We start from the raw sequence: 12603 nt of genomic DNA, 5'->3' as shown, positions 1-12603 counted from the left end.
CCAGTACTATGCTACGTATTTAGTATCAGTTCCGTGCTACGCATTTAGGAATTAAAAAAAAAAAAAAAAACTAAGATAAGGAATAACTGCAACCGTGGCCCAACCGACCCGGTTGCTGACTCTATCATATCGAAGAGCCTGGGTTCGAATTCCGGTGAAGGCACGTATGTTTGTAAATGTATAGTGCCTGTGTAGCATGGGGAAACTAAATATACGGCAAGCCGAAAGTCCTCTCGAGAGGTTGCGATAGGGGAAGAAGGCGAGGTGTTTGTACAATTAAATAAATTGTACAAACACCTCGGACTCGTCTCCCAAGGGTGCTCTCCATAAATATTGTTGGACGGGAGTGAAAAAAGTCATACTGTCACCTGGATAAACTCAAGACTGTTGCCAAAGACAGTCTCGCACTTCTTGCCAAGACGAATTTCGCAGGCTTGTTCTGATTCACACAAGTGAGATAAGTCACAAAAATAAATTTTAAAATATCTGAAAGCTTTCAGATCTTACATTACGCCCAAAGGGGCGTTTTTTAACATTTTGTGTGTTACCTTTATTTATTAAATATCATGTTCTTCGCACTGCACTGAAACCATAAAATTCAGTTCAACAGCAATATCGCAAAATAATTTTAAAACGAGCTTATCCAATACACAGTCTCGCTCGGTGGAGACAATTTTTTTTTCGTACAGTGTTGCCATTCCTCGCTTTGAAATCGTTGAGTTTGTTAATCAAAAATTTTTAATCTCTGACAAAAAAAGGAATAGATAATAAAACAAATTCCAAATTCCAAATTAGGGCTTGTAGATACATTTACGTAGGTTCTTCATTATTTAATTTCTTGAACTATAATACAGGGTAGTTGGAGGTAACAGTTTAAAAAGTGAATCAACACAGAAAGTGAATAGACGCAAATGTCAAAGCGAAATTAATAGCCCTTCTGGTCTAACGCCCTTTTGGACTAACAATAATTGCACCAACTGAAACTTTTCAAAATGTTCATATGCGAAGTCAAAAAAATAATTAATTTTTGTAAAAATAATTTAGATACCAGGATTAATATTTTCAGTTTTATGTTAAGCAGTGCAGAACTTCAATCTAATTATTGTTGATATATCTTCTTCAAAGCTGAATCTGTGTCTTATAGCCCTCATAATTAAGGATAATTTTCCTCTCATAGAAACTCCACCTGATTCTTTTCATTTAAAGAACTTTCAGCGACAGACAAGTACAGCCGCTGAATATTCATAGTTTGACTCGGGTTCTCGTCCCGGAGAACGGGTTGGCCACATGAAAGTTTGTGGTTTTTCTCATATGTATGTGAATATGAGCCAGTTTCCCTTAAAATGTCCCTTAACATAAGCATCCATCTCATAGCAGATAATTTTCATGTCCTCTGCCATAATCCAAATAAATCAAAAGAAAACCTTTTGATCTAACACGAGTTATTTTGTGATTTCTTCGAAAAATCGAGGCAATTAAATTGGAAACACTTGGAACACCAAGAACATGTTATCAGGCAGTCTATAAACAGCTGAGTAATTGAAAGAAGACAACTTTCGCGCGTGTATCCTTGTCACGGGATCCGTTTTATGAAGAAACATGTTAAATTATTTTAATGCCGCAAAGCACACGTGGGCCATCTGCCTAGTTGGAGAGATGCCTTCATAGAAAACGTTTAATGAAAACTAGGTTCATTATAAATGAAACTTTAATGAACTTTTCATGAAAACTGGGTTCAGATAAAAATGGAGAAAAACCGCTAATATCAACCGTTCGAATCCAGGAAAATGTTTACAGCATCCAGTAGTCTTAACCACTTAGCTACTGGTGAAGATTAATGAAGAAAAGCATAGAGATGAGAGGTGATTTTATTGAAGAAAAATGAGTAATAAAGTTTTCAATGTAAAATAGAATCCAAAGGGAAATTCTGAGAGAAAATAAATCCCTTAAACTCAAGATTAGTTAATCAACATATTTCAATATAACTTCCGCCATCACTCAGAAGTCTCGAAGCATTTCTTCCGCAGATACGTCTATGGGGTATCAAAACTCATAACCGAGATGATTGCAGCCTCAGGCACCTTACGGCTTTATTGAAGTGAACGTTTCTGTGTACCTAATTAATTTTTTCAAACGGAAAATATTTAATTAGATACCTAAATTACTTCTCTGAAACAATTTTCATTTAATATTTAACTGGTTTAGGACAAACGGATTTTCCGATATATAAGTAAAGAAAATACCAAGAAAATATAATTTTCAAAAAATGAATAAATAATGAATAAAATAAAAGCAACAAAAATTAATATGAATATAAAAAAATAAGAAAATTAAATACTTTGAAGAATAAATCAAATAAATAATACTGTGAATAAAACCCATATGTGTGTTTAAAATAAAAGTGAAAAACAGTAAAATGAAGTAGGAAATGGAGTGGAATTTTTTTTCCCTTTTTGAGTGGAAATTCCCTCTAAGTAGTCCTTGCTTAAAGTATAATATAAATACACACAAATTCCCTCTGGGGCATTTACAGAAGATGATCTTGAATGGAAGTGTTTCCTTTCACGACTAGACTTCCACGAAAAAGATCAGAAAATATCCGGTGGTCGCCCATTTCCGCTTCCGTGCTAAACTAGGAATCAAAAACTTATTTTGAGATCGAATGACAATCAGACATTTCAACTTCAAAAGGAATTGAAAGCTAAAAAGCCGAATTTGACTCTTCTCAGCAAGGGAGTGGAAAACAAACACAGCTTGAGAAAACTGCTTTAGGCAAGAGAAAGGTGTATTAGGTAGATACCATTCACTGCAACTGTTTCCCTTTGTGATGGATATTTGTTGACAGGATGGCATTATCCGAAACATTTCTTGCTTTTACTTTCACTTCTGTAAACAGAGTATTATTTTATATCCGAAATAAACGAAGCCTTTATTTTAAAAGGACGTAAAAACTCTTAATAAAAACAAAATTCCACCTTTCTTCAAACACGGTGTCACTTATAGAGTGGCTTATATATATATATATATATATAAAGAATGCCATAACGTTAAAAACTGTCATAAAATTTAACAAATGGGGCATGAAATTATTAAGAAAAGTAGTAAAGAACATACCAGATTACATTCTTCGGCATAATAAAATAACATTTGCCTACCTGAAAGATAAAAAAAAAATATCAGCATAAACAAGAACAACAACAACAAAATATCAATATGTTTATTAGACATAATAGGTATTTAAATAGTATAATCAATGCTTAAAAACAGCCCATAATAAGGTTTTTATGTGCTGATTTTTAAAGACAGAATAATTAATAGTCTTTAAATTAAGTAAAATTCAATCTTAAACTAGAGTTAATTGTACATTATGTGTGCTTTTGCCCGGGACACACCATTTAAGTTGTGATGTTGAGAGGCCCCAACTTGTCTGACTGCTATGAACTGGAAATTACACAGACTCTTAAGAAGGGTTTAACTCCCTTTTTATTTAACTTTAGAAGTCACAGTTGCGTTCACTCGACGCTCACAAACTACGCGGACCCGGCGGTTACACAAAAATAGAAAAGTACAACTAAAATGAATGACGAAGTCACTATCTACGAGGCTCTATAATTGTAACTATCTTAACCGCGTTCTAAGATACAGCTGAGATTCAGCAAACTTTCTGATTAAGAAGCTGAAAGATTCAACTAACTGCCGAAGTAGGCACACAGGCCGAAACGCGCGGTTCTTAAATTTCTTACTAGCAACCTTCATGCTCGTGATTCAAAAAGCACACTTACAAATCTCGTTTCCCTTCTATTTAACTCAAATTACTTCTTCTAAAATTTGAATACTCTGCGCGTTCTACTACAATTTATATACTCTAGCACTGGCAATTCTAGGGGAAAGTAAAGGCTTGACAGGAAAGATAGCTTAAAATAAATGTTAGTTAAAATAAATATAAACCCTACAAAGTAAATGAAATGTATACAACTACTGATTGGGTTATCCGATAAATAATGCGATTTTTTACACTATTTTAATTTTTCAAAATTAAGATAAACAAAGGTCTTTTTTAATCTAAAATATACGCTCCTTTATCCTTTGCTAGTTCTTAATACTAATTACCAATTGTATATTGTTCGAAGCTTTACAGGTCTTCCAGGAAGAGGCTTATCTTCTGGGCTATAGTTTCCGGATCGAAATTTCTGGAATTACCGTTGTCAATAGCTTACGCTTATACTCGGATACTCATATACGGCATTAACGTTTTTGATAATAATTGTTTAATTGAAGTCAGAAAGCAAAAATACTAAAATTGCTCTTTTATTATTTCTATTTACCTTGAAGAAACACTTGTTAAAATCGAACTGCACTTTTAAAAACTTGCACTAAGAATAAGAACAAAGTAAAATTATTAACATCCTTTCATAGCAAGTTGGTACATGTAGTTTATCTTGTCCCACCTCGGACTTTAATTTCAGCTAAAAAAATGTCATTTTTTATGGCTAACCCAATAATTGAATTTAGCAAAGATTAAAAATCTTAACACCATTTATTGAATAAAAAGAGGAGGTAAAAATTCTATAACAGTCATTCAAGAAATTATGGTATAGTTTTCCTACCATAATTCACTTGCAATAATTAAATTACAGAAATGGTGTTGGTGTATTTAATTATGGCAAAGCACACGAGGGCTATCTGCCTAAGGGGAGGGATGCTTTTCGTGGAGGACTTTCTAAGGGAAACTAGCTCGTATACACGTTACACATGGGGAAAACCACGAAAACGCCCATGCAGCCAGCCCTTTCGCGGGATTCGAACCTCAGACCGAACTACCAGTGTTCAGCGACTTTACCGCTCGGCCGCTGGTGGGCTTAAATTACAGAAATGAAATAAAAGCTTATGAGTTCTTCAGTTTCTAAATCAGCATCATTCTGTCCAATAAATACTGAATACTTTGAATTTAAAATAATTCACCAATGTTTTGGTTATAGAAGCATCTCTGTTTACTAAAAGTTCATGTTCTCAAATTTAACAGCACAGCATTCAGCAAATTAATATCATTTTATTAGTAATTTATTCCCCAAATAATAATTTGTGAAGTTAGTTAGAAAGGAATGCTATGACCACTGCGTTTCAGATAAAATCATTATCCTTCTAAGAATCTTATAAGACATGTTACATTCTCTTCTATTTGTTTCGAAGTAATCTTCTGATTTTCTGGAAAACACTCTTCGTCGACATCTATTCATCCGATTTGTAATTTTTTTTTAAAAATCTTTCCCTCTAGTTTTAATCACGAATTAATTGTCTTCGAAACAAATTTTCAGAATTCCAGAGCAATGGAGAGTTATTTTTGACAGTTGCAAAACTCAGAAACAAAATTTTTACCTTGCATATTCAGTTGTCATTTGAGCAAGAACTACTTACGATGATCGTGTTTAAAAATAGTTTGGATTTTTCGTCCACACGAATTTATTTTATTTTTCTGTTACTAAACACGCACAAGGGCTAAGAAAAATCTTTTGAATCTGTTTCGAAGAAAGGATAACAAAGATAAATGTAAGAGAAAGTTAAACACATGCAAAATAATCTTGGTGTTTCATAATTTCGCTGAAAATTTCTACTGTTATCATTTTTCGTATCAAAATGTATCCATCACTTACGATTTCGGCACGAAGCCAAATAACTAATTCAATAATGGTAAAGAAAACTTCAACAACATTCTTCAGCCTGGAAAAATATGCAAGCAGCGAAATCTGACCGAAAAATAAAACGTAACAAAAGCAATTCGATGAAACAACGTAGAAGCAACTTGAAAAACTTCGTCTTGGACAAGTGTGATTTTTAATGTCTTCTGGCTCCTGAAATTGTGTTTTTTATGTTTGTAAGATTTTATTATTTCGATAATTGCAAATCTTCCCTTCCGTCTGTCTTATCATCATTGGCTCTCTTTGCCAACGCATTCCAAAAGTATATAAATGAAAGATTTGAGATTAGTTTCTTAGTTAAAAAATATTTGTCTTAGGAAAGAAACATTTCCAGAGGTTGCCTCCCTAGTAGAACAGGCTTATATTTGTATTCATGTGAGAAAAATCACGGAAACTATATGAAGCAGTCAATTCAGTCTCCAAGAGTATAAACTGGGACTAAGCATTAGCTGCCACGGCTTTAGCTGGTCACTCGTTGGTTCCCCCACAACGGAATGAGGTACAGGCTTGACAATGTGTTAAAACCAAGAGACTTTCTGTCAGTGTAGGCATTCAAGAACTGTTTCGACCCTACGCCAGTGCCAGCCTTGTGCTGGTATTCCTATGAGAGTACGCTAAAAATGATAATTTAGACCAAAGACTTTCGCGTTGGATTTATGCGCTGTCACTAATTATAATCCTTGGCTAATATTATGCAATATTTTTGGCATACCAGTGCCTTTGTAAGCTGTGTCCTGTCACGCTAGTGTCATCGTTTCCTTTTTCTTCGTCACACTGGTGTCGGTTTATTGTAAACCAGTCTGGATCCTATTCTTGCGAGAACTGAGTGGTGCAAGGGACAAACGTGCCTTACTCATCTTATTCATTGTGACATCAAAATTTCTATTTTATCGAGTCAATAATACCAGTAATTAGGATCGGTCAGACCTAGGTATCGGTTCTGTACCAGCGTCGGTTCTACACCATATCGGTCATATGAATTTAATTCGACCACAAGAGCTTACTCAAGAATACATTATAAGCATGATTGATTTGGAGGAGGTGATCTAAATACCTGTGAGCCTAGAATGATCTTACTTGATTAAGGCAAAGCACGGTGTGGCTCCCTGCCAAAGAAGGGCATGACGCTTTGGTGGAAATCTTTCTACAGGAAAATGGCTCACATTTACCTTAGATTTAAAAAACCAAGAAGACGCTATGCAGCCAGTTAGACAAGCTGAAAATAAAATTTGGAATTCTAGAATATGTTTCGTGATTTCAACCACGTTGTAACGGGTCAGCTTTAATACATGTGAGAAATTTCTGTTCTTTTAGCAGCAGACATTATTTAATCAGGCAAAGTATGTAGCTGATCAAAGGCATCTGATTTCTCAGATTTTATTCTTGTTATTAATGTTACTCAATTCCAATTAAACTCAAAGTACTTTATTGGGGAGAAAAATGTTAATTTAAAGTGTGACTACCAGTGTATTTTGAAATAAATTTTGCAAAACCTGCTGTATCCAAGCGCAAATGAACCTGTTGGAATGGAATTATATATTTTTACTTAGATTAAATTGCTGTCCTTACTAGACATTTTCGATACTTCAATATCATCCAGATCATTATCTAAAGAGCAGTATCGATAAAATCTTTCAAATAATTATTTAGATTTTAAATTAGAAATAAGGAATGAACTCTAGATTACTAAGACCCCTTCGTACGAAGTAATTTTAGTAGACAGATGAGGAGGTAAAAACGATCTGAACGCTTTCCTACGATTTAGATAAATAAGAAAAAAACTAAGAAAGAGATAAATTTTGGAAATGCAAAGCTCGACCTCTCTCACTTGTCCGATAAAAAAAGAATGGCCGATCGAAAAGGAAGGCAACCTTAAACTTTCTTCGTTGGGAAAAACAAATATTACTTGGAAAGTTTCCTTCCGTTAATGCTCTTCGACTTGACACGAATGATAGCGAGGACGGACGGACGTTCCAGAATTTCGAAAACATCATTTTCGATCCATCGAAATGTTCTAAATGGTTCCCTAGAGAGTCCTTCGAACGGGGAACGATATTACGGTATAGGTCGCCTTTGCAAAGAGGAACGATTGCTACCAATTTCGATATTTTAGCTTTTTTTTTTACCCTTCTAGGTTTTTATCCTTCTCTTTTTAACTCCCATTGCTTGGAACACTCCTTTTCGATTGTTTTTTACACATTTCTTCTATTTATTTCCTGAGTTTACACTTCGTCTTGTTCAGTTCTCAACAAGAAAGGACTGATTTCTTTACTCCAAATCGATGTCTATTCAGATTTCTGAAACTCAGAAAGAATTATACTTTTTTAAAAACGAATAATAATGACTGAAATGATAAAGTAAACAAAATGCTTGACGGAAATGCAACAAAATATTTGCCGTTTATTTTATGTTATTTTAATTATTTTTTACAGCTGTCCTTCAGCTGTCAATTGAATTTTACAATTCTGTCAATATTAAGCTTAATCATTAATTATACACTGCTTAACGTTTGCTAAAAGATAACAGTTGTGACAGTTATCCATTAAATTTTACTAAAATTAAGTTAATTTTTATCCTACCTTCCTTACCACGCTAATCCCTCAGAGCAAACGCAAACTTACGCAAACTGCATAGCAAGCAGCATAGTGCAAACTGCATAGCAAGCGGCGTAGTGTTTGTTAGGAGTTTATTCCGTGATTCTGCAGCCTTGCTGAAAGAAGTCGTTTGCAGAGCTGTGAAAGAGCTATCGAACAGTCTGGTGGAATTCTGTTAAGTGTTTGAAAAGGCTGCATATCCATTCCGACCTCAGGTAGTTTACAATTAGGATATTATTGTACCCATTCACAGTGCCGAAGTGAAAGGCAAATAGCTTGTTGATGTATAACGAGAAGCATTCGATTTTAGTTTGCTATCGATCTATAAGCATTCGATTTTTAATACCCTCAATTGTTTATGTTACGCTTTAAATGTGAAATTTATTTTATGTTTGATAGTTAAACACAACCAGAAGCGATAACTCTGCTGCCATTAATTTTTGTGGATAGCCGTTAGGTGTAGAGGACAAGCAGTTATGCGTTTTTTCACTACGTTGATGCAGGTATTTTATGAAGTTATGAAAGTATCATGCCTAATTACTACTCGGGAGATTGGAGATTTGGTTGTGTGTAAAACTTCCTCGTTGAACTCGTTAAACATATTTATTATGAATATCGACGCAAACATTACGTACTTAAAAGAAGTATCTAGTTTCCAAAAGTAAGTTAAGTTTATTGCTTTTAATATGTGCAGATCTTGCTAGCAGCAAGTCTCTCTAGTTGAGAGCTTCAGATTGTTTTGTTGTACTTAATACTGTTTGGTTCATTTAGTAGACTGAATTTATCACACGTCTGTATTTTGTCTTCCTCTGTATTTTGCGTCACATGATTCGTTATGGGTGAAAAAGATATCACAGTAACTTGGTCTGTTGGTCACTGTTGGTCACTCAGACCAACAATGTTGGTCAATGAGCATCCTAAAATCAACAGGCTTTGATGATAGGTACATACAGGTCCTGCAAATCATTGGTCGAAATTCGACATTGGTCATGAATTTACGACTTCAAGTAATGCCAAGTAAAGATATTATAGAACAGGATATTGCTTCTATAACATCACAGCATGTCATCTACCACCTCCGAACAACTCGACTGACGGGCATCGACTTTAGATTACGACTTGCGAGGAAAGAGCACAAAAATTTATTTTCTTTGTGTGGTCATCCATACTACTTTACATACATGACTTCATTATCGACTTGTGTTGGAAGCAATATTAATATATTAATAATGATAACATTTTGGAACCGCTAATCTAAGCCTTGATGTTAAAGTTACTTTTCCAAAAGTAATACCATTTAGTGGTATTTTCGAATGTTTTCATTTTTTTTATTCTTCGAGCGAAAGGTTTCTGAAACAAACAAGAGCCGGTTTCAGGAAAAAAATAGGAGAATCTATTATGGGTACATTCTACAGGTTTGGTAATTAATGAACAACTATCCAAATGACTGAAATAAATATTATATATAACAGCTTAATTTTCCCCATTAATTACCCCCAAAAATTGTTTTTCTGTCAATCGCTAATAAAACTCTTAATTTTCTTACAGATCGTCAACTTCGGGTTAGGGCTGACTAAATGTTCTTGCGCAGCATACTATATAGAATCATGAATTCTGTATGATGTTCCGGTATCATAAAACCAAGCCATTAGAACATAATTGTATTTTGTGTTACCAGTTGCTGTCTCTGAAGCGTTAATTCCCAATACCCACACACACAAAAAAAAGTATTTTGATCTATGGCCGTGGAAAGAAGCCTCCAAACAAAGCAGAAACGCAACAACATAAACAAATGCTCGTCGGCAGAAGGTAAATGCCGTCATTAGCAGCTGCGAAAAGCACGATAACAGAGGAAAACTCCAACAAAACGCTTGGTGGAAAATTACACGCGAAAAAGAATTATAATAATATAAAAAAAAAAGCTGAGAGAAAAATTATGAAAAAAGGAGGTGGCGCATGAAATTCGATGCATGGAAAGAAGGAAATATTTTGCTCGCTTTTAAACGCAACAAAAGGAAAAGGTCTCTTTCACAGTTTGGAAATGATGGCTCGCCCTTTTTTTTAACTCCAATCTCAGTCAGAGCAAAAATTAACGGAAAAATAATTTGCAAGCTTGGCTACTAGTTGAAATAGAAATTTCGCTAGTATGAAAGGAATCATGGGTAATGGCTCAAAAGAGCAAGAACGGTTTATCCAGTGCGATTAAAACAATTAATTGAGCCATTTAAAAATTTAACATTCGCCGTCGACTGGTTCATTAGCGTTCGAACCAGAACGGCTTCTGCTCTTTGATGTTTCGCTGACGTAGTACAGAAATGAGAGATATTTACAGAACTAATACGCTACATTTTAGCGCGCTCTAAGACGACTTTAATATTCCGAACTTTAAAGCAAGTATAAAAAAGTAAGCTTCTAATGATACTTTGGTACGACATTTTGAAAATTTTTTAATAGTTTATGGCTAGCTTACAGCACCTCATTTTCATATGGATTTTGAATAGCAGAAGAAGGTATTCGAGAAGGAAGTCATGAATAATTAAAATACTTAAGGTAAAAAAATAGATTAATGGAGGTTTATTTTTAGTTTTTGGTAACAGTCAGGCAATTTTAGCAGGAAAAACATTACTTTATCAATAAATAAATATGTAAAATCCTCTTTTTCTTGGTTTCAACATATTCATCGAATCCTTAGAAAATTCAGGTAACTGGTGTACAAAAAGATGGAAACATGTTATTTCGAATTTAAATGCATATGTTCATTCTTGCGTTTGCTAATAATCATTAGCTACACGAAACATATACTTTTTACCCGAACCTATAAAAAGTTGCAAATACCACCACAATAAATTTTTGGTGATTGCCCACTCACAGTAAATCTGCTATCATTGATGTGTAACTGTGAATTGAATGAGGTAGCATAAAACTGGACAACAAATTTGAGCTTTACATAAAAAGGGGTCCAAAACAGAAAAAATCATATCACTTTTAATTAGAGAAAAAGTAATTTCCTTCTTCCCGATCTCTTGTTAAAAAATTGATATTAAATTTAAAATATTCTAATGAACTTTCGTAACTAAAAAAAAAGCTTAAAAACTAAAAGAGAAAGTAAAGGGTCAATCAGCTTCTTTAGTTTTCTGTTTTGTCGCAATCTCTTTTGGCTTTGCTCGCTAGTCTAAAAATGGCACATACATAGCTTAACCAAAGACAAATTAAGAGAAATTTAGGATGACAGTACCAGTATAATTTAATTTGATCAAATTTAATGACAGATCTTACAATGCTGCTTGAGTGTTGTATGAATTATTCTGAGAGTTTTCTAAACTTTGCTGTTGTGAAAAGTTAATAATACTCCGAAAGATAATGAAATTAGTTGGGTAAGGAAATTTTATTTTAAGATCACTAGTAAATGCAAACTACGGTATGCGTCAAGTAAGAAAAGGTTAATGGTTATTATTTACAAGAGACCTAGCTAGAATTCTTACAATGCTATTTACTTTCAACGTATAAATTACTTCAACATAAAAACTTAAGCCAAAATAAGCAGAAAGTACATCAGTTACTAAACCGTGGTACTGATTAGCTTCTTTTTAATCTTCAAACCAAAGTAAAGTGAAATGAATTGAAATAGCTGGTACTTATGTGGTCGTTTAAAGCAGTGCTCCGCAACCGGTGTGCCATGATTAGGATATAGGTGTGCCGCAATCAAATACATGTATTTGACATTTTGCAATTTTTTATCATGTATTTAATACACAATGACATTTTTTTCCTTAATAATGTCTATTTTAAATGTTTTTATATATTTCACTGTTGTGTGGTTGTGTGTGTGATTGTAAGTTTGTCAGCATTTGAATTTTTTCGGCACTTCCTTGATAACTCGGAACTCAAAAATATATATTTTTTTTTAAGCGCAGGTATCACATTGAAAATTATTATGATTGCATATAAATAAATATGTTACGGTTTTATAATTGTATATTTTTCAAATTAAAAACAAAAATTTATTGTAAATTTTGTGTATAAATCAATACACATATACATTAGCTTTTGATGTGCCCCGAAATTCCAGAAAGATTTTTTGTGCGTCGCAGGTGAGAAAAGGTTGCGGAGCACTGGTTTAAAGTATTTGTTATCTAAAGTGATAATCCTTCAAGACTGAAGTAAAATAAGGAATTATAAGTAAAAATATACATGATCTTTCTTATCTAATTAAAATTTATGCTTATTCGAAAGTTTAGATATAACTCTGCTCGTTGTATGTGAAACCCATTTATTTTTTCTACAAATATTTAAACAGTTCTAATCAAATTCAT

At 33.7% G+C, this 12603-nt stretch overlaps 1 protein-coding gene across 9 annotated transcripts in view; it reads right to left on the bottom strand.

Moving 5' to 3' along the window:
• The window catches only part of LOC118188395 (semaphorin-1A-like), a 905788-nt gene that overhangs the window by 762810 nt on the left and 130375 nt on the right, over positions 1 to 12603 (bottom strand). For 2 of the 9 annotated variants that reach the window (XM_035358817.2, XM_085818328.1), the window contains exon 2: positions 3115 to 3155. The exons of the other annotated variants lie outside the window; for them this stretch is intronic. The gene's annotated coding sequence lies outside the window, so the exon portion shown is untranslated. The remainder of the gene's footprint in view (positions 1 to 3114; positions 3156 to 12603) is intronic. 9 annotated transcript variants of the gene reach the window in all.

This window comes from Stegodyphus dumicola, chromosome 6 (assembly GCF_044657685.1).
Source record: "Stegodyphus dumicola isolate Sdum_Otavi_A_Nest chromosome 6, ASM4465768v1".
NCBI classification, from domain to species: Eukaryota; Metazoa; Arthropoda; class Arachnida; order Araneae; family Eresidae; genus Stegodyphus; species Stegodyphus dumicola.
The sequence above is the reverse complement of the archived record's forward strand: the minus strand, read 5'-3'. Positions and strand labels throughout refer to the sequence as shown.